The following is a 23,992-nucleotide window of genomic DNA, read 5'->3' on the forward strand; positions in this document are numbered from 1 at the left end:
ACAGCTTTTATCCCAGATTTCTCTAAGAGACTAGAGAGAAGCAAATGAAACAATGGAGACAGTCTATGCTAGTGGAAGGATTATATCCTGTTTTTACCACAGAAGAACCGACTGGAAGTAAAAGCACAGAAAAAACAAAACGTTTAATGACTAGTGGTGGTGATTCGGATGATGATTATTTAGATGATTTATTAATGAAAAATCCGCCGCCTTACCAGGAAGAAACTAGTAGAGTTATTCCTAGTGCTACATTTTTTCAACCACCTTTGGTTTTGCAGATTATACATGATACCTCACTGGAAAAGGAACTCCAAGAAAGAGAGAAAGACGCATTAAATAAACAGCATAATGAGTTAATACAGAAAATCACTCAAATAAATACGAGTCCTGAAGCCTTGACAATACCAGTAACTATAGGTCCCGTAGTTCCTTTCTATGGAGATAAGCAAAGCGGGTCTAAAATTCCTGTTTTGACTACACCCATAGTACAACCTAGGAAAGAAACTCTAATAGTTGAGGATCAACCAAGTGAATGCGAGTCAGTGATTTCCTTGATGGATTTACCTATACGAGAACCCGTGAGTGACTCGATCAGGAAAATTACTATCCGTTGTTCAAAGGAAGTACAGATTGAAACATCCTGAATTGGAAGAAATGGTAGCTGGAAATGTAGGATTGGAAAGGGAAAATTATTGTGATGAAAGTGAATTGTTGTTTATATGCAGAAGTATTACTCGAAATACGAAAATATACCATGAAAAGTTAATGAATTTGGCTTCTGAAATGGGAATTGACATTGGCAAATCTAAGGTATTACAGAAACCGTATAGAGCTGAATTTTCTGACAAAGTTTTAGAAAGTGTCAGGACGAAAATTGCAGATAAAAGAATTGTTGTTGTTGTTGCAAAAATGGGGAGATTTAGACAAATGCTAAGCCAGATATACAAAGAAAAAGGAAGAAGAACAGGCAAATAAGACTACATCTGAGTATTTACTGAGGAAACAGAAAAGGTTGAAAGATTTAGTCCAATGAGAGAAGTGCCAGGAGGAGGTTATGTACATGTCCCATGGTCTCAACAGGATATTTTACCGTTTACTAATGACTTCCCAAAGCTTAGAGAAAAACCTGTGGAATGGTACCGGCAAGTTGAAAGATTTGTGAAAGTTTCTAAGGTACTGTTAAAAAAATTAGATGGTTTATTTGACATTGTTGTTCCAGCTGATTTGTGGACCGAGTGTAAAATGACTGTAGATTGGTCAAATGATGAATACCCTAGAGATCCATAGACAGGAGCCCCGTCAGAAGAGGTAATGAAAAAGTATAATCAGGTAATAACCTATTTAAAGGGAAAGATTCCCCCAAAAGAAACAGATTGGACTAAAATAGACAGAACCACCCAAAATAAAGATGAATCTGTACATGCATATTATGAATGCCCATTACAGGTATTTAAACAGTATAGTGGTTTAGAAAACATTGATAATATGGACATGATACATTTTATATAATTCGTTTTGTGTCCAGATTAAAACCAGAAATCTCCCCAACGATTAAAGAACATGAATTATGTTGGCAAGCGAAGCCTGTCGACGAGATTCTCAAGTATGCAAAATACTGCGAGGATTAAATTGATAACAAGCGAAATAAATTAGAAGAAAAAGTAATGTGGGCTCAAGTAAAAATGGCAGAATAACAGGAACTTCAGTTAAGACAGCAAGTAAATATTCATAAAAGAGGGGAAGGCCAAGGTGAAGGGAGTGGAGGAAAACCGAGAGGAAAAAAGGAGTAAAGAAGAGGCAAAGAAAAAGTTTCCTTGTCATGCGTGCGGAAAATTGGGGCATTGGAGAAACAAATGTAACTTAATACAGAATAATAATGTCCATAATAAAAATTTTAATCCACAGACGCAGAATGAAGTGTCAATGAGACAACCGCAACAGGTAATACAGAATCAGTTACCTCAAGCCCCTATGCCAGATTTTGTGGGTCAAGCCAAATACAGTGTGGACACCGGATTTCGGGAGGGAAGTGGTAAGAAAAATACGGTAACACCACAGTTTCTTTTGCAGGACACATTTTTTGAATCAGAGAACTACTGACAGTGCCTGAGGGGGGGGAGAGGAATGTATACTTGGCCATCCTTACCGGTAGATCAGTCAGGTCGTTACATTTAGGGAAAAGTGGAGGGCAATGATGTTACCTTTTTGTTGGACACTGGTGCTACCTGTTCTACTGTGAGAACAGCAGACATCCAAAACCTACCCCTCTCGGGACAAGCAATCCAAGTAGTGGGTGTTTCTAATAAACAAATTAGGACCCCTGTCACAGAACCAATGGAAGTCTGTATCAGTAATTTTAGAGAGACGCACAAGTTCGTAGTGTGCGACTCTAACCCTGTAAACTTGCTAGGAAGGGATTTACTATGTAAGCTGAATTGCACAATCTTTTGCACACCAAATGGTGTGGAAATTCAAACTCCAGAAAAAGACGGAGTGTATAAAATCATGTTAGCAAAACAAGAAACAGAAGTTAAAAAGATGTCCCTAGGAGATTTACCAGAAGAGCTTCAAACTTTCAGAAATCCCAATGTGTGGGATTTTACCGGAAAAGAAGTAGGTTTAATGGCAAAGGTTGATCCCATAAAAGTGACAGTGAAGGAAGGTGCAGTTTACCCAAATATTCGACAGTACAAAATGAGTCCCGAAATAAAGGCAGGTGTTGCAAAAGAAATAGAGCGTTTGGTTGAACAAGGCATTCTAGAAGAAATAATGAGCAGTCCATGTAATTCACCTATAATTGGCAGAAAGAAACCAAACGGAAAATATAGGGTGGTCCAAAACCTTCGAAAAATTAATAAAATTGTAGTCCCATGTTACCCAGTAGTACCGAATCCAGCAATAATTCTGTATCAAATACCATGGAGGGCAGGATGGTTCACTGTAATTGATTTATGCCATGCCTTATTTTCCATTCCATTGCATCCAGATAGCAAGTTTTTATTTTCGTTCAAATTTGATGAGCCTGTTTACGTTTGGAATCGTGTTCCACAAGGGTACATGGAAAGCCCATCCATCTTTAATCAGATTTTGAAAAAGTGTCTTGAATCATTGGTGCTGCCCGGACAATCTGTTCTGGTGCAGTATATCGATGATCTACTGATAGCATCGAGAACCAGAAATGACTGCATGATTGATTCTATTGCATTGTTGAACCATTTGGCAAAGGATAGACATAAAGTGTCCCCTGAGAAATTGCAAAACTGTACAACCTAGGTCAAGTATCTGGGACAGATAGAAAGAGGGGTCAGAAGAGTGACATCTGAAAGAATCAAAATAATTCAGAACATGAAATTACCCCAAACTCAGAAAGAAATGTGAATGTTTCTCGGAGTGGTAGGATACTGCAGGCAGTGGATTATGGGATTTACAGTGCTAGCTAAACCATTGATTCAGCTGACAAAAACATCAGCAAAAGATCCATTCGAATGGGATGATGAAAGCATGACTGCTTTCTTAAAACTGTGTAATTGTCTGTGTGAAGCTGCAGCATTAGGGATGCCTGACTACTCGAAAGAATTTGCACTGTTTTGTGACACAAGAGACAATTGTGCTCTTTCAGTCCTAACCCAGACCCATGGGTTAATGCGACGTCCTGTTGCATATTTTTCTGCCACACTGGCCCCAGTAGCGTCAGCACTGCCAGGATGCCTACAATCGGTAGTTGCAACTTGCATGAGTCTTGAGCAAAGTGAATCTATTGTCATGGGATACCCTGTAACAGTGTATGTCCCACATGCAGTTGTGATTCTGTTAACCAGGACAGGTACTTAACTCCTAGTCGGATGACTAAATATGAAAGTTATTCTTGGTTCATAAAACGTGATAATAGTCAGGTGTACTATTTTAAATCCAGCAACGTTGTTACCCAATTCCCATTTTGAAGAAGTAAGGGAGGAAGTCGAACATGATTGTGTCGACTTCACTGAATTCAGTACTAAACCACGCCTAGATATACAAGAAGAACCTTTAAAAGATCCAGAACATGAGTTAAATGTAGATGGCTCATGTATACGACATTATCTGGTATAGTCGAAGCATCCAATTTACTAGGAGTCAAGTCTGCACAAGTAGCTGAATTGATTGCTTTAATTAAAGAGTGCAAAATTGGGAACAATTGGAGGGTAACCATTTACACTGATAGCCAGTATGGTTACGAGGTTGTGCAAGACTTTGGCCAACTTTGGATGCAAAGGGAGTTCATGACTTCTTCAGGAACCCCTATTAAAAATGGACAGTTTGTAAGAGAATTACTTGAAGCAATTCAATTGCCAAAAGAATTGGCTGTGGTCAAGTGTGCTGCTCACCAATCTGGAAATGACAAAGTGACAGCTGGTAATCGTTATGCTGACCAAGTGGGCCAACATTGTGCCAGATTTAAAATGGCAGTAAACAAGAAAATTGAAGCATGTGGACTCAGCTGCCAAGTTATGCTGTTGAGAGGAGTAAATACATGGGAGGAAGTGAGAGATTTGCAACACGAAGCAGAACCCAAAGAAAAGGAAGAATTGGAGAAAATAGGGTGTCAGATAAGACCTGAAGATGGTGTGATAGTTTATATAGATGGGAGACCAGTGCTACCTGATTGTATGCTTGCACCAATGGCCAGAATGTACCACAGGGAAACACACATAGGCAGAGACGCAATGATAAGGTTGTTCAGACAGGATTGATTCAATGCAAGGCTCAGGAGCGTAGCAGAGAGTCTTTGCCAGAGATGCCTGGTTTGCCAACGAATTAACCCTGGTCGAAAAACTGTGGTTTGCCCTGGGAAAATTGGAAAGGGAGAAGGCCCATTTATCAGACTACAACTTGATTTCATTCAGTTGCCTGCTTGTCAAGGATTAAAATATGTTCTTGTCATCATTTGTTTATTTTCCAACCCAAAGGAATGACTGCTTAACTGTAGCCAAACTCTTTTTAAGAGAGCTCATTCCTAGTTTTGGTTACCAGTAATGATTGAATCAGACCGAGGGTCTCATTTTAATAATGAAATAATTCGACTGATTTGTGAAGCATTCAAAATTGAACAAAGGCTGCACTGTGCATACCGCCCAGAGGCTTCTGGAGTGGTAGAACAACTGAATGGCAAAATCAAAGCAAGATTGGGAAAGATGTGTGAATCTACCCAATTGGAATGGCCTGATGCTTTACCTCTCGTCCTGATGGGACTCAGAAGCAAACCAGACAAGAAAACAGGCTTGAGTCCCCATGAAATACTCATGGGAAGGGAAATGAGGCAAGAATGTGTGCTAGGACACAAGCTGTTAACTATATCTGATGATTTAGTGTTGGAGTACTGCAAAGAGTTGGCTGACCAAGTGCGTTCTATCTCTCACCAGGTTGGGGAAGACGCTGTAGCCAGACAATCAACTCCAACATATGACTTGAACACTGGAGATTGGGTAGTGATAAAAGTTCACACCCGGGAATCTTGCCTAGCACCAAGGTGGGGAGAACCACACCTAGTGATATTGGTTACCACCACAGCTGTAAACTGCAAGGGAATTCCAAACTGGATCCATGCCAGCCATACCAAAAGGTAACAGAACCTGACGAAGTTGAGGCTGAATGTTGCGCAGCTGAAGGTTCTCAAGAAGTTGATCCTGAAGTAGTTGACGAAGAACAACCGAGCACCAGTCAGGATGAATGGATTCCAGTGGTTGACATACCTGAAATAAGAATAAGAACAAGAAGCCAAACATATCTACATAGTCATCAGAGTGATAGTGAGGATGAGACAGGAATAGAAGAACACACTCAGATTACAGAATTCAAAGCTAATGGTAATCTTGAGGAGGACCAGATAAGGAAAGAGCAATATACTCAGACTAACGAAACCCCCACCAGAATACCTGTGTTCTGAGGAGGGACAGATAGGTACTAGAGAAAACGCACAGGCAGAAGACAATCAAGAAATTGCAAGACCTGAGCAGGACCAGACAGGATTAGCAAAACGTATTCAGAAAGAAGAAAAAATTCTAGGGCCAACTAAGCAATATCCTGAACAAGGTCAGACTAGTGTAGAAGAACCCTTCCAGGCAGAAACTTCAACGGAAATAAGCCCTGGACAAGGTTAGATAGAGAGGATACCTGAAGACAACAAAAATCAAATTGTGCCACAACCCAAAGAAAATAAAAGGAAATCTGAAGAATCAGAAAGCACAGTGCCAGCTAAAAGACTCAGAAAAGGTGATACTTGGCCTGGTTTTGTAAAAAGACTGAAATATTGCCTAGTCACAATAGATGAAGAACCTGAACAAGTAGATGAAATAACAAGCCAAACTGAACCATCTACAAGTAAGCCAAGAAGAAGTCCACGTTTGAAAAAGCTGAACAATAAATTCTAAGGTCCCGAAAGGACTTATGTGATTCTTGAAGAATTTGAGAATCTGGAAATTAGTGATGAAAGTGATGAAGAATTGATTGCTGATCATTTTGTCGAACAAGTGAGACCAACTTGAGATAAATTCACAGTTATATTCTGTGTATATTTTTCAAAGAGGGGCTAAGTCTCCTTAGTCAAAAATGGCTGATACTAGAGTTACTGGAAACTTGAAAAGAAATTGTATAAAGACATGCCGTAGAATATGCATATGTAGTATATTGATCGTGCTTATAGTATGGCTAGGACTGACAATAGCAATACCTTACTTGATGGCTGCTAAACAGAATGACACTAGTATACACTGTAAGGTAGCACACCATAAACAAGATAGAGTAGACTTAGAAGCACCAGATGAGATAGAATTACAACATAGTAGAAACAAAAATGAAAATATAAAAAATGCTTTTCTGGGCCCTGGGGGTCCTTGTGGGACCCCTGAGCAGTCCTAGGGGGTCAGGGTGTTTCTACCCTGCCCCATTTTCTTGTTTTTCGTGTTTGTTTTTTGCTTTTCTTGTGCCTCGATTACTGAGGCACAAGATGGCTGCCAACACTTCCTGGTTTGGAGTGTTGATAGCCAATTAGCATAAAACTCGTGGTCAGGAGGGCGCGGATCCTCCGTGAAACTTTTATTTTTTGATTTTCTCAGCAACTACTGAATCCGGGTGTGAGGAGGGAACCCTATGATGAAGCATGTCACCTTCGGATGAGTGAGAGTTCTTGTCCTAAAAAAAATTTATTTCCCAGAAGATCCATGACATATGCAATTGTTAATACAGAGGACATTTGTTTTTTGGCATTGCATTACCAGTTTGTCCTTTTTTTCTGCAATACCAGGCGTACATTTTTGTGAGTTGTACGATATAGAGGGATAAGTACGTTCCTGGTTGGGCACATCCCTTTAGATCCTTTGTGTGGATATAATACACTGGGAGTATGTTACAGCACAAGGAGGTCAATATTCATATTTCCTGCTCCTGACCACCAGGCTGTCTCTGGAAGTCCCAAAAAGGAAGAGAATTATATTGAAATGTCCACTCTCAATATTCCTGACATCCATTGACCGACTGCCCAATTCCAGTCAGATCATCACTCATAGGTTTTCACAGGCAGAGCCTGTGTAGGTTCCCACATTTGAACTAGGGTGGTTCCCCTAACTCTAAAGAGAGCAGGGGAATCACAAGTCTGGCCGAAAGGGCACTCTGACACTTTTGCGGTGGAGTTACCTTTCTGTTAAATTCTAAATAAGCTCCAAAGATGCCTTTAACCTGATATAATTTGCAAAATTGTAATGCCTATAATGAAAGGGCAAAATGCAAACCTTTTTAATGAGGCTGCCTTATAGTTATTTCCTTAAATCCATATATCTAGAGAACATATAGAAAACTTTTGTAAAATGTGAGTAACAGCAGGCAGCCATCACAAGACAGGCAACCTCAGCCTATTTTTAGAAAAAAAAAGTGCGGACCGGGGCAAAGACAGGACCACAAGCCCCAAGCTGCCACGTGGCCTCAGCGTCGCCACCAGCGCCCAGGGGCGCATTTAACGCTGAAGAGGCTCCCGCAGCGCGGGAGCGTGATTTGGAATTTTACCTGCCGGTTGTTTGTTTCCCGCAGAGCGGACCAGGGCAAACACAGGACCACAAGCTCCAAGCTGCCACACGGCCTCAGCGTCACCACCAGCGCCCAGGGGCGCATTTAATGCCAAAGAGGCTCCCGCAGCGCGGGACGCGCGTGGGCAAAGCCCGGGCCAAGGGCGGGCCCGTCTGAGCCCGTCGGAGACTGGCGTAGGCTGGGCTGGGCCACCCCTCGAACATTGGTGCATTCGTAAGACTATCTACATCTTGGATTTCTTATTTTTGTACCTGCATTTTGATATCTGATATTTGCCTTGTTTTGTGAACATCATAGTTGGGCAAAGCTATATACTGCAGTATTTAAGATTAATGGCGCAACGTGTAGGGAAAGGGAGGAAGGCAGCAATAGGTGCTATAGGTGGGTGTGTTACCGGGACACTGGACCAATTTATAACCAGTGCCACATCAGTTCAGGAGCATGAAATCGCTCTGACAGAACAACGCCTCTCATTAGAACCCTTGTATACTAAACGATCGTCTTTGGGAGCAATTAAGCTAGCTACTACTCCAGAACAATTAGGAACACAAATACACAATTATGATGTTAACGCGGGAGATAGTAACGATCATCAGTCACAGGTGCTGATTAATCTACCAACGACAATAGAGGCTAGTTTTACTATTTCGACCAATGACTCTCTTTCGGTTAACACATCTAAAGAAACTACCCCACGTTTTCCCATAAGGTCTACAGCCAAAAATATTCCCAATCCTCAGGCTAAAAAACTATTTTTAGGATTGGGACCGACTATTAAGATGAAACGTGGTGGGGGTTCTCAGAAGGGAAGGTGCCCAAAAATAATTAAAACGTCCAAAAAAGCTGAGAATCCTGTAACGTCGATGCACCCTTTACCAACTAGCATATCCTCACCGACACCAATCCCTTCCCTAAAGGCATTGTCTGTAAAGTCCCCCGAGCCTCTGTTATCTCTGCCCCAAATTGTTGATGGCTTTATGGAGAAAGTTGAGCACTTAATGAAGTCTCTAATGTTACCTTTGCTAGAGAGGATCAAACTGATTAGTGAAAGATTAGCAATACTCGAACATGTAACCACAGCCAGTTCTGACATATTGAAAAAACTTGCTGATAGCACACATAATCGAAGTGTAGTAGGACACAATGCAACAAGAGAACCTATTAGTATTATCACCCCACTACCAACCCCGATAATATCTAACACACCCTCCTGTTTACCAAATGGAATTAGCCAAGATGATAAAACCACGGGAAAAAGGATATCGATTCCCAAAGGGGTGGGACGAAAAGGGGGGGGGAGGACGTAAAGGACTCCGGGGCTGTGGGTCAGGATAAAAAAGCCATACATACAGATAAGGAAACCTCAAGTGTTGCAAAACAAAAGAGTATTCATCCACGTAGTGATTTACCACCAGATTCTTCTCCCTATACTGTTGTGTTATCTGGGGTCCGTGAGTTTGGCAATGATAAAATAGAAACTTACCCTGAACTAAAAAACAAGGTAACCTTTTGGTTGAACAAAAATAGGCCCCTCCCGGCTAACATACGTGGTGAAATTCTGTATGTGCGAAGAGTAAGCTGGGTGGGACATAGACCAAAGGACCTAGTTGGTGACTGTATTATTGTTAATTTTAGACAGGTGGTTAGTCATATTTGCGATTGATACCACCAAAGAGGAGATGACGGTATACAAACTCTTGATTTGAGCTATTTTTATTCCTCTTCCTTTCCTGCTCCACTAAATATGCATGCTTTTGAGATACAGTGCGGAGGATTTACGGCTGTACATAGAAATATATTTAATATTCCTACATTTAATCGCTTTGATATGCTCTCTGGGCTTGAGGGGGTAGACTGACTTGGATCTGGATACTCTATTGTTAAACCGCTGCCTAATTTTGTAAATGTAAGATCTTTGACTGGGAATGCCCATGAAGGAGTAAACTGCCCATGGGTGGACCCTAGGGCAAGATCAGGGAAAATTAATTCTGAAGAGACTGGCGTATTGAAGGAAAGTGGCATAGCTGTGAATATACCGTCATAAAATAATAATGACACCTCTGGCTCAATTGGTACAGTGGATATTTTAGCTAATACGGGTAGGTGGTCGATAATGTACTGGAATGTAGCATGCTTAAAAACAAAAATGTCCAATCAAATCTGGGTCAATCTTGTGAATGAGCATGATATAGTGAGTTTACAAGAAACCTGGGTCAGATGAGGCACACCATTTGTGTGGTTTTAAAACTTTATTTTCACCAGCAATAAGCTCAGCACATGGTAGGGCCAAAGGGGGGTTGTGTACTTATGTATCGAACCTGTTTAAATGTAAGAAAATCGAGATTGTTTTTAATAATAGATATTATCATATGGTTAGGAGTCATGTTGATATATTGTTTTGCTTGATTATTGTTAATTTTTATAATAATGTTCCTGCGGAGGCTATGGAAGAAATGCTGAAAGCTTTGGGCACAGATGTCAAATGTTTGTTGGGAGGGAGATCTAAAGAAGTTTGTGTTATTTGGGGAGGGGTTTTTAATTGCTCTCTATGTAAAAGAGGAGAACAAGGGACATGTGGTATAATGCTGAACAATGAGAGCAGTTTAAGTCATTTCGAACATACTACATGTGGGGACCTTTTGAACGAAATTATCTTTTCCTGTGATATGGGTTTAGCTAATAGAATTTGTCAAACGGAGGTCCCTTTCTGCCCCACCTTTAATGGCAGAGGTGCCTTCTCAACAATTGATTTTATACTAATTTCAGCTACATATGGAGGACAGGTCCAAACGTTTAATACTCTAGACATTGCATTAAGTGACCATTTCCCTTTAAGTGGGGAAATTTTAAATCTGTACAATGATCATGTTAGAGATAGTACGCCAAGGCAACATATAGACAACATTGCCTTGAATAGACAAAATGGTTACTCCCTAAAGTGGACTAAAGTGGTCCCCGAGGATTTTCTGTACAATTGAATTAAGAAATGCGAATCCAGTATTGATGCCTGCCTGGATGAAAATTCAGGTAATTTTGTAATTATAAAAAAAAATGTGATTATTGCCTCAAACATTAAAAATAGCCTTTGGGTAGAAACGAAAAACCCTAAGGAGAAAAAAGCGAGTGGGTTTGATACAGCTTGCACCAAGGCTCATTCTAATCTCAAGCATGCCTTAAATGCCCCCGTCAAAGATCAGATCTCAATCAGGGAGTTGCGAAAGGTCTATAAGAAGACCTTGAAAAAGAGAAAGGACACTCTGAAAAAGGAAGCCTGGGATTCTCTGTGTGAGGCATCTTCGAACAGAGACACCGCAGCTTTTAGGCAAGCAGTTAATGCCCCTTTTTTAAATGATAAAACTAAGGCAAGGGTAGAAATAGCTATTTCTGAGAACGAATGGGTTAAGCATTATGCAGATTTATGTAGTGCCCCGATCCCACCGGAGCAAATAACAACTGAGAATGTAGTGGTTGAGGAGACCCCACATACTAATATGAAACTGGATCTGGGTATTACCCTGAATGGAGTAATTTTAAGCATAAAAGCTAGTCTGGGAGGAAAGGCCCCGGACCCCGACGGGGTTCCGGTTGACCTGCATAAAAATAACATGGATATATGGGGTCCACTTCTTACGCAATTGGTTAATGCATCCTGTTCCAATGGTTTGCTACCATCATGGTTGAGTCTATTATCGTACCTATATTTAAAAAGGGAGATAGAACAAGTTGCTCGTGCTATCGCCCTATATCATTATTAGACTCATCCATTAAGATTTTAGGTCGTGTGATTTTAAACAGACTACAAATAATGGCTGAGGAACACTCAATAATTAGTGACCTACAATATGGATTTAGGAAAGGCCTTGGCACTATTGACCAGGGCCTTAATTTGCACATTCTTTTAGAAAAATACACCAAAGCCAAGGGAAGTCGCATATTTTTAACCTTTGTTGACTTAACGTCAGCTTTCGATTGCGTCACTCACAGTAAGCTTTGGTTCATTCTGGAGACACTTGGGGTAGAGAAAAACATAATCCTTTTTCTCAGGGAAGCTTTATTCGGGGGCTTTAGCCAGAGTTAGGTATGGTAAGAACTGAGAGTGTACCAAGTCATTCATCATCGCAAGAGGAGTGCGACAAGGCTGCGTTCTTGCCCCTTTTCTATTTACAATTTATATCAATGATCTGGAAAGAATATTGTTGCGGGAGTGCAGGGACATGCCTACGATAGCTAATAGATCTGTCCCTGCACTCTTACACGCCGATGATGCGGTCCTGATGGCCAGGACGCCCTTGGCCATGCAAAGGATGGTTACATCTTTCTCACAATCCATGACTAACCTGGATTTGAGAATGAATTGTACTAAAACATTCTGCATGAACTGTGGATCTGGGGCAGATAAAAAGAAAAAAGTGATGTACATTCATTCGAAAACATTGGATTTTACCCTACCTTTCCCATATTTGGGTGTATTGTTCAATCAATCTGGCCTATGGAATAGTGCAATAAAGACAAGGAGGCTGTTGTTTTTTAAATCTATAATGGCCTTGAAAATTTTTAGTAAAAAGATGGGCAAAAAAACGATTGGGGAACTTTTAACTGTTTATAGAGCGACTTGTGTAGCAACCGCCATATATGGTGCAGGAATATGGGGATATGCAAATGTGAAATCATTGCAGGTGGTGGAACATATTTTTATGAGATACCTCTTAGCAGTCCCGGATAGTGTCTCTACGTACGTTTGTCACGCTGAACTTGGCCAACCATATATAGAAGACATCATTAAGGTAGCACCGGTTCTTCTGTGGCATAGGGTATGGACCACCGAGGAGTGCGTCTTTAACCGTTCTATTCTGAGGGACGTGATGAGCCTTGATAACGGCGGCAAGATGGGATGGTTAAACTATGTAATGATGTTCCTTACAAATATAGGCCACCATGATTATTATGACGATCCCTCACTGTTGTGTCACGTATCTAGAAAAGACCTTAGAAATTTTTGTATGATGCACTTGGGAGAGCGCAGATCCAATGTTGAAATGACAAAAAACAAAAAGTTTGTAGAAGGATCCCCTGGTAGCTTTCACGGGGGGGGAGTAGATAGTACGGAAAATCAGACCCTGTAGTTTTCTAAGAATAAATTCCAATTGCTCACTTTTAGACAAGTTTATGGGGGAAAGGACCTACAGAGGGTCCCAAAGGTCAGCAAGTCTCTCTAGATATAATGATATTGTGGAGTTGTGTCACTGTATACTGAACAATAAGTATTAGACATATGCAACAAAGATTTAAAACGGTTTTCTGCAATTTATTAGATACCTCCCTTTAGGGTTACATTCTAAAATTAATAAAAAGCATCATTTTATGATGTACATAATCAGATTTAAAAAAAACAGTCAAAAAAACAGTCGACGCGGCGTTTCGGTGTTGTTAAAAATGGTGTCACCTTCATCAGGACATTAACATTATTAACTTGCGATCTTAAACAGAGGATTTGTTACGGCGGACTTTGTAGTTCAATTTTTTAAGAAGTACCGCTCAGGTTTCACTGCTGCAATTTCGTCTTTTGATATGACGGGCCTTGATGAAAATATGGGTGCTTAAAATGGGCACGAAGAAGCCACCATATTAAATTGTCAGGTGCTTGTCTATGGAAATAGTAGATTCCTTCTTTAATTTGGAATCACGGCTCTAAATCCCGTTTATACTCGAGTGGTGATTATAATTCTTGTGCATCTGGTCCACAGGGGGTTTATAGCTCCTATTGTCGTGAGCCTGTCTTAATAGATTCGGCCTCCCTGCTTCAGCGTGCCCGTGCCCGTGTCCAAAAAAGACAGTGGTTGTGCATCAATGAATAATGACCACTAGCAATATGCAACCATAGGTCAAGCTACACATGAGTGACTTTGAAAGGTTCCTATTAACGCGTTTTAGGTTAAACCTTTTATTTAGGCTCTTTAGTTTCCCCGATATGAACAACTGGTCAAAGCAACTTAGTAAATGCCCATGTGATGATTTGTCCGAACAATCAGACATTCATATTTTGTTATTTTGTAAGTTTTATACAATTCCTAGGAAAAGATGGATCGTGCCCATATTGAAGATCATGGAAGTTAATCAGTGTCGTCCTGCTTTTTTAGCTATTCAAAAATTAGATAACATACTAACTGTTGCATCTGTTTCTGCGTTTTTTAAAAATGTTTTAGATCACGAAAATCAATTTATTAATGAAATGTAATAAGCTTATTTTTATTGTGCTATGACTGTTTTTATATATTTTAAATGTGACTTATTAATTGTACTTTTATGGTTGTTTTTTGCATAATAACCGAATAAAGTTACTAATGAATGATTGAGTAACAGGAGGCATTTGCAATTGTGATCAAGGTTTGTACTAATAAGAGATTCATTTGTGCCATTTGAGAAAATACCTACAAAATGGGCTTGGATGTGTTTGCGCTTGAACATTTTATTACATGAAGTTTAGGCACAAACTATAAAAAAAGAAACATATTACCAACAGGCTGGACGGACGCGCACACACATACGCATACACATGCGCACACACCGTGTCCTTAGCGTGTCAGCTTGGGCCAATGGTTCACGGCCATCGAGTTCTTATGCAAATGTCAATAGAGCATTATCAGAGCCTTTAAGTTCCTGTGATGTATATTCAGTCCATGAGACAGGCACACTCACCTTCTGAGATGCAGTACAGCTTCGCATAACAATAGCATTGTTGCTTTTTGTTGTCAGATGAGACTCAGTTATGCAAAGTTCACTGGCCCTTGCTTAAGACCAGCAGTGAGGCGTGGTTGTGAGGGAGAGCCCAATATGGCATACGACACAGAGGTACTAAGTTGCTGAGAAGTCCTGGCCAAGCAACGCTAACAAGTAAGTATTGCATGGTGACATACGTTATGAAGTCGAGGGTCAGAGGTCATTGAACAGCGTCCCCTGGTGGACCCTCCTCTGGGTGTTCATCAAAGTGGCGGCAGATGAAGATTAATGAAAGGCTTTGTTCTTCACATCCAGTCTATGTGTATTTGAATGACATAGGAGGAATTTGACCCTTTTTAAACTCAAACCAAACGTGAAGCATTTTTATTGACTGCGTCTAATTATGTAAAATCTGCAGTTCTTAAAGACAATTTAAAAAATATGGGTCAGATTTACAAGCCCCTTGCGCCACGTTTGTGTCATTTTTAACATGGGAAAAATGACGCAAAAGTGGCGCAAGGGGCTTGTAAATAAGTGTTTATCAGCATGGCAACGATTGTTCCTTCTCTCCCTCAAACGCTGGAAACGTTATCAGACTAAGGGGCCGATTAGGATGGCGGACGGACTTGCGTCCGTCCGCCACCCCTGAGTTGGAGGGACCGTCCGCATGGGCAGCGGCGGTCCCTCCATAGCAATTAGGATGTGACCGCCACCCTGGCGGTCACATCCTGTATGTTTTACATTGCGGCGGATGCTGCTTGAAGCAGCACCCGCCGCAATGCAAAAAACGAAAGGTGTGCATTTGCGTGCACAAAGCGGCAGGCACCGCGCGGTGCCTGCCGCTTCGTGCACGCAAGGGCAGGGGGGTACCATAGGTACCCCCCATGTGCACCCCCCACGCAACATTCACCCAGGGGGCCCGCAACGGGCCCCAAAGTGACTGTCCGTATGCTTTTCCACGGCGGAAAAGCCGCCGCGGAAAAGCATGACTCACCCTGCATCCTAATATGGCTGGCGGTGTCTGATAGACACCACCAGCCATGTTATTGCTTTTCCGCCGTGGTCGCCTTCCGACCGCGGCGGAAAAGCGGCGGACGGATTGGGAGACCCACCAGCCATCCTGATTTGGCGGTGGGTCTTTCAGGTCTCCTCGGCGGATTTCCCGCATACTCCGGGCCGGCGGTAGCTTCCGCCGGCCCGGAGTATGCGGGAAATCCGCCATCCTAATGACCCCCTAAATTTGGCAATTCCAAAGGGTAAGGTGCAAAACCAACTAAATTCCTGTGCTGAATCCGTTATATCATCAACCTATTAGTGCAGTCAATTATGGATGTATTTCTAGGTTTTCCAAAATATGAGGCACGTACCTTGCGCTGTGAAATCTGCAGGGATCGCAGCGAAGAGTCCGATCGGGTCCGAACGAGTTTGATGGAGCTGGTATCATCCGTTGTACACCGAGTGGAGCAAATCGCTGCTTCCCTGAACCTTGTATATGCGAAACTGATCTGGGGGTTAATAGTACTTTCACCTAACACGAATGACGTCTAGTGAATGCTTCTGCACAGCATTTATAGGCGTAGCTTATGTTTTTATTTTCAGAAGACTGGAGTCATGGTTCCAAGAAAAGGGCACTAATATTGCGTGATAACAACACGGAAGTCTCATTTCACCACGCAGGGTTTTCACCTCATCATTCCTATCAGCGTGCAGTCAGTGAGGGTCAAAGGTCGCTGGTTCCCGAACAGCGCTTTATGACATGGCAGGCTGGGGGCTTTTCCAATATCTTCTTTCAATCAAAAGTACGCCAGGCAGGGATTGCTGCAATTGCCAAACTGTATTGATCAACAGTCTAGTTATGTTAGTTGGTCTTTATTTTAATTAACGGAGGGCTTAGTGTGGTTCAATGCTTAAATTGTAAAACTCTGCCCAGGGGCCTCAAGCAGGTGCAATCTAATGTTGGTGTGTCTAGATTTTATGGCACTTTAATCCACTATCAGACACTCCCTGCCCCTTTATCTAACTCTTGCAGGTTCCTGCTTTCTCCCTTTGTTACGGTTTTTCTGTTTATATCTTCACCTGTCTTACTGTTTTATGCATTTTTCCCTGTCTTACTCTCGGTAAATGTTTGATGCAGAAAAATCACTTCTGGTCCCTGAAATTTAGTGCCAGTGTCTCCCCTCAGGCAACCACCAGCTTAAATTAAGCACCGGTGCCGTTCAGCATGCAATCACCTCCGTAATCGGTCCTTGTCCAAGTACTTACTTGTTGAGTTGTGCATCCTCCTCACAGACACCACGTAACCCAGCCAAAGAGAAAAAGCACCTCTTACCATCATACATGCAACATTTTAGAAGAAGAATGTCAGAGACTTTAAAAAGCCATTGAAGCAGAGGAAATTTCAGACGGGAGAAAGCCAAAAATAAGCAATTTTTAGCTTAAAAAATCAGGAGTCTCCCTCCTGATTTGGGTCTATTGGCATGTATGCAGCATTCTCTTTCCCCCTTCTCTACCAGCCCCATCACTCATGAGGACCATTATAAAGAAGAAAAGAAGAGGGAGGCCCCCAGGAGGTCTACCTGTTTTCTGTATCTCCTGCCACATACTTGGCAAGAATGGGCCAGGTTTAATAACTTGGCTTTTAGTCTAGAACTGAGCGAGGCCTATGCATGAACCAATCCTAGCAGATATTACAATGTTTGTCAGGGAAACGATTCAAATAAACAGTGTGTTAACTTATAATAAAGTCTCTTCCAAACTCAAAACAATATATTCCTTTAACATGCAGACCCTTTTGGTCTTGGTCAACTATATCACGGCATTGAGTGGCATTTGATGGAAGTAATAGTTTCGAACACTGACTTAGAAACAGTAATGATCCCTCCCATCTGTGACGACAACGCCAATTGCCTATGATTACACAGTTTGGTCAAGCGGAGAAGCTGGGACTGATTACAGGTTTGTGGTTGCATATTGTGCAATCCAGCCACTAGATAGGTATCTCTCTATCTCTCTTGTTTTACCACAAAAGTAAATACTTTGCTTTTAATTCTTGATGAATGAGGTTAGAGTATGGGTGGCAGATAAAAACCACATTAAGCCTGGGCTGGTTTGGTGTTCGAGGGTCCAGGAGAATGTTCTCGAGCTGAGCCAGAGACAGGTATCCAGACCTTCCTTTGCTTGAGCCTCCAGTGGCTTATGTACATCTATTCAAGTTCTGGTGTCACCAGGGTGATATGCCTGTTTGGAGGTTATTTCATTGCAATCAGTCCCAATTCATGCTGTAATAAATAAAATGTAGACAATTGCAAATAACATTTCAAAAGAAAGTTGGCAGTTTTTAAAATGAGGTCTAGATGGTCCTTCTGTTTAACAAAAACAATTGTCAAGTGGTACTCATGTAGAACAAATACATCCTTTGTATCTCAGAGGTTAGGAAATCAATTTTTGTTTCACTAGTACTTTCATATGGGCATGGAAGTTAAGTGGCTGGCCTTTATCTAGATTTATAGGTTACCCTTGTTCCTTCATACATGCCTTGATGAGTTTGGGGCTTGAGGTTTTAGAACCTGGTCGCTTTGACTTCCAGAAGCAGTTCCTGTTGAGAGTGGGAGGTGTATGGTCAGCCAGTATTTGTTTTGGTGGCCTAACTCGGTTCTCTCTTATGCCCCTTGCTGGGTTGAGGCTGTAGGTTGGAAACAGCTCTCATGGAGATTCCTGTATGGGGTATGTAAGGGTTTTACTGAACAAAATTATAGCAACCAATGTTGCGTTTGGTTCAGTCATCTCTTTGATAGGTTATGGGATGTTTAACTGGTTATTTGTGCATCTCTAGTTCATCTTGCAGGGAATAATTCACTGTTTGACAGTGGGATAATTCCCTTGGTGGGAAATGTGCTCCTTGACCAATGGTCACTGGTCCTTTGACTATTGTTTTGCTCCAACTTTCAGTTAAGTCATAAGCTGGTTGTTCCCAGCTTTCTCTTTCCATTTAAGACTGGTGGTTTTATCTGGTTTTGGCTCAGACAGAATAAAAGGCTTGTCCTCTTATGACTATTGGTTTCTTTGGGCCAGATGTAGGTGTCCAAATACCGGTAGGCAACGGCCGAAAATACCGTTTTTCGTCCGTTTCCGATCGGTATTTGGACATTGGTATGTAGGGGTAGCAAAAATATACAGATTCGGTAAATTTACCGAATCTGTAATTTTACCGAATTGGTAAAATTACTGAATCTGTAAATTTACTGATTCAGTAAATTTTACAGATTCGGTAAAATTACCGATCGGTAAAATTACTGAATCTGTGATTTCTTATGTAGGTATCACTTTAAACAGTGCTACAGGGCCTTTAGAATTCGTTATTTACCACCTAATACCATTGGGTGGTAAATAAAGAATTCCTGTGTACATGCACATCTGTGCATGTACACCTGTGCCATGTGACATACATACATGCCCTTAGGGCATGTATGTGTGTCACATGGCACACAAGCCAGATACAGGGGTGTAACAGGGTGTCAAAGTGACACCCTGTCCCCCTTGGCAACTCGGTATTTTTACCGATTCGGTAATTACCGAATCGGTATTTGCTATTGATTCCTATGGGCTTCAAGACCCATAGGAATCAATGGCAAATACCGATTCGGTAATTACCGAATCAGTAAATAACGAATCCTACCGATTCGGTAAAAATTACCACATTTTTACCTACATCTTATTTACCGATTCAGAAATACTGAATCAGTAAAATTCGGTATTTATGAATCGGTAAATAAGATTTACCTACATCTAGCTCCTAATGTTTTAAAGTGTGCAGTGTTTTTTCAGTCTTTTCAAATGCTGCAACTGACATTGCCCAATTGTCATTACCTTTGCAGAAGGAAATAGGTATGGGTTAGTGAACAGGTCCCGAGATTACTGCTCTGGCATATCCTCAATAAGTAAGTACTAGAATGGGGCGTGGCTTGGCCTGCCCAACATTGATACTGTGTTTCCCTGACAGACTGTGTCCATTACTATTGGTCACGTAAGCCCCTGTCCCGAAGGGAGCCAACAGTGTTGAGCGAGAACTCTGGGGAGCAGCAGGAGCACTGGAACATCAACAGATGAAGGACCTCAATGAAGGGGGAGCAATTGTGGTACAAAATACGCAAGATTATGTCTGTGAAATTAACCAACAACTTCAAGTACAGGACAGTTACAGCAAGATAAGAGGAGACCCGACCCCTGAAATAAGAGCCCTAATTGAAACCACAACCAAAAATGGATTGGATAAGGGTTTTCTAAGTCAACATGAACATGACTTTCTCAACCAGCGGGAACCCAGAATCCCAACAATATATGCATTGCCCAAGGTGCATAAGAGACTGGAGAAACCACCCGGTAGGCCCATAGTATCGGGCTGTGGCTCAATTCTGGAGCCCCTCAACAAATTTATTGATCATTTTTTACAACCATGGGTCTCACATACCAAATCATACGTACGTAACAGCATGCACATTATACAACTCCTAGAGGGCCAACCTTTTGATGACAAGAAACAGATGCCGGTGACACTTGATGTGTCATCCTTGTACACATCAATCCCACAGACAACTGCAATTGAAGTCATCAGAACCACGCTTGACAGAAGAGAAAGACCGCACTGGATACCGACCGATTTCCTGATTGATATCTTGGAAATAGCGATGAAGAAAAATGTCTTCTTATTCAAAAATCAATTCTATTACCAGTGCAAAGGGGTGGCTATGGGTGCTACTTATGCCCCAAGTCTGGCTAATATCTTCATGGAACAATACGAAGAACAACATCTGTATGATCTAAACAACCCCTAAATACCAGAGATAATGACATCCAATTTACCATGGTCTATATTTCAGAATCCATTGACTTCCTAGATCTGACATTCAAGGTGGAAGATGGACAATTGTATACCGATCTATTCCGTAAGCCGATGGAAAGAAATACACTGCTGATGTATGGATCCCACCATCCCAGGAATCTAAGGGACAACTTGCCCTATGGGCAATATTTAAGAATAAGAAGAAATTGTTACAGGAGAAATGATTTTTTCCTTGCAGCAGAAGATTTGACATCAAGACTAAGGAAACGGGGATATCCTTCGAGTTTACTCAGAAAAGCAAAAAAACGTGCCTGGTACCAACCACGGGAGCAACTACTGGAACCAAAAGACAAAACTGATGGCACTAGAAACTTAGTTTGTGTAACTACATATAATACTAAGAGTGCGGATATTAAAAAAACTATAAAAAAGTACTGGAACTTAGTTGCAACTTACCTACAAACCAATGAGCCACCACTATTTGCATTCAAACGAGGAAGGAATATCAAGGATGTAGTGATTAAGGCATTTCTGGACCCCCCAAAACAACAGGACTTAAGAAGTATGTTGAGTCTGCCTCCAGTGACTGGTCACCATAAATGTGGGAATTGTAAGGTCTGTGATCTCTGTCAAGAAGGATCAAGCTTTACTCATAACTCTAAAACATACAAATTGACACACTTCACTAACTGCAACAGTACCCATGTGATATACACCATCAGTTGTCCATGTGGTTTAATATATGTGGGTCAAACAACACAAAGAGTCAAAATAAGAATCTTACAACACATGAGCAGACTCAGATGCAATACTATTGGGGCCCCACTAGTCGAGCATTATAATACCCACAAACATAAACCAGAGGAGATGACGTGGAGAGCTCTGGAAAAAGTGACTATAGGAGCAAGGGGTGGATCCTTAGCCAGGATGATGAACTACAAAGAATGCAGGTGGATACACTCTCTAAAAAGTGTACAGCAGGGCTTGAATGAGAGAGAGGAGACAGCTAGACAAATGGGACAGCTTTGACTGAATCTAGGGAATGTATATAGCATTACTCTGCTTTGTCCTTATGCCTGTGTATAATGTATCCCCGAATCTCTAACATAGGACAAGTATAGACGTCACGGTCAATGGTGCAGTATTGTACTAATCATTAATGACAATAACTGTTGCTCTGTCTGATACTTATATTCATGTATAATGTAACTACCCTGAACATAACACAAGTGTAGACGCTTTGTCCAGTTTTGTGGTTTCTGCACTAATGGTGGATTGCCTTATGATAATTGTTGATACGATGATGGTTAACTGCCCAATGTCATTTGTTAACAGAGAAATGTACTCTTCTCAAACCACTTTTCTCTAATCTTCTGCCCGTATACATATCTGATGAACACAGTATGTAGAATAGGACCTTTCAGTAAACATACGGACATATAATTCAAGTGATTTGCACAACATCTTATAAATCCCACTGGACATCAGTATGTTTGGTTACTGTATAATAATGATGCTTTGCCACATTGGCTTCGGGTTGCTTGGCAACATTCTTTTCCTCGGCACCGAATTACTCGTGTTCTCTTGAACAAGAGGCATTAATATGCACATGGGACGCAATATGATTAAAGAGAAAGATGCGCTGCTTAAACTTAAAGATCTAAGGCGAAGAGTCACTGTGTTACTCTCACTATGACCACAAAGAATGTTACTGCCGCATTGCTTAGCAACACCACACGCCGTGATGTCATCCCGCATCAGCGTAGGGTTGCCTGGCAACCGTAACGTCCACGAGACGAAATGCGGAAGTGAAATACAAGCGGTATTTCGCTCGCGTTCAATGACTGAAGCCGCATAGCTGAGCGGACGCGCATTGGGAATCCGATTCGAGACAGTTAACTCCTTCGTGATGGTGAGTGGAAACGATACCATTCAGACTTGTCGTTTTTCTATTAGAATAATATTCATCTAAACCCACGAGGTATTTGGCACTGATCGTCCCCTCATTTAATTTTTAGATCGCATAAAACACCAAGAATATGCACGGATAGCCACATAAGAGGAAACGAGGCATCGGTGCTCAACCTAAACTAACGGAGACATCACTAGAGCCTCATATTAATGGTGAGTGAAAAGCTGATGAGGTCGTCAGGAATAAATTATAGAACTCCAATATAAACTAAATACAATATATTGATGACATATATGTACTGTTTAATTACAGAATATTGGAAAACATTACAAGGGATCCTGATATTTTAAAACATTCGCCAGTGAATAGGAATATACATGGACAAATGCCAAAAGTTATTTTCAAATAGGTGAGTGTTTAACATCAGGAGGGTAGAAATAGAGCTCCTCTTGATTCCAAATTGGCATAAAATTTGACAACTATGTTTGGTCACAGATATTCATCCAATTGAAAAGAAGACCCCTGACCGAATAGAACATCAGGATGTCTGATTCTTGAAGATCTGGTAAAAATTTGTTTATCCCCCCTACCAGTTTTCTGATAAATGTAAATTTAGTGCAAAAATCCAAACCTGATGGTTTTTAATTTAATTTTTAATTGAACCAACAGGCGCAATTATCCTCACCTGTCCCCGTCCTGAAGAAGACCCGCTAGAGACCCACAAATAAGGTGTCCAAGGGTCGAAACGTCGACAGACTCTCACAAAGGACCAGCTAACCATGTCCAACATACCACATCTATTCAATATAGTTTGTTGGTTTTGAGTGTCAGCAAAATAAGAATCGGCCTTTCTAATTCTTTCTCTTCCCTCTAATATTTCCTCTCGCACGTGTATATAGATCATTTGTTACCATGTCACTGTGTCACATTTATTTCACACTATGTCACTTCGTTCACAAAATTGAATTGTTGCGCCGTATTTTGTAAATTTTAATGCATATTCAAAGGTGTCAGTTGATAAGAACAAACAAAACAATGAATGAAAAATAATTCAATAATTAAAATATCGTACTGACCCTTTACAGTGTTTGGTTTTTGCACTTCTATGGTCTAACAGAGGCAGCATAATAAGTAGGAATGTTATGCTTACATTTCAGTTAAAGATAAATACATGATTTAAAGTAATTGTGTTCATACCCGATGGAGCCATTGTTGAAACTATTGTTGTAATGCCCAGGTTCTGAGGGATACTGGGTTACCCCATAAGAATTTTTCTTCTCAATCCGGATCAGGGCTGCATTAAGATTGTGGCTGCGGCCTTCTGAGCTGCGGGGCTGTGATGGTTCCGGAAATGGAGGATGACTGGACCCACTTGTTGCTGCGTGAGTGATTTGCCTGGCAACCTTGAGCTGGTGGTCTCCGCGGTTGGTACAGCGCATCGCCGATGTACCACGGATGTGAGACCCTGC

The 23,992-nt window shown here is 41.3% G+C and overlaps 1 protein-coding gene across 1 annotated transcript in view; it reads right to left on the bottom strand.

Moving 5' to 3' along the window:
• Positions 1–16,308, bottom strand: part of LOC144763672 (interferon-induced very large GTPase 1-like) — a 344,367-nt gene extending 328,059 nt beyond the window's left edge. The window contains exon 1 of the mRNA XM_078649497.1: positions 16,140–16,308. The gene's annotated coding sequence lies outside the window, so the exon portion shown is untranslated. The remainder of the gene's footprint in view (positions 1–16,139) is intronic.
• Positions 16,309–23,992: the final 7,684 nt, after the last annotated feature.

This window comes from Lissotriton helveticus, chromosome 6, assembly GCF_964261635.1.
Source record: "Lissotriton helveticus chromosome 6, aLisHel1.1, whole genome shotgun sequence".
In the NCBI taxonomy this organism is placed as follows: domain Eukaryota; kingdom Metazoa; phylum Chordata; class Amphibia; order Caudata; family Salamandridae; genus Lissotriton; species Lissotriton helveticus.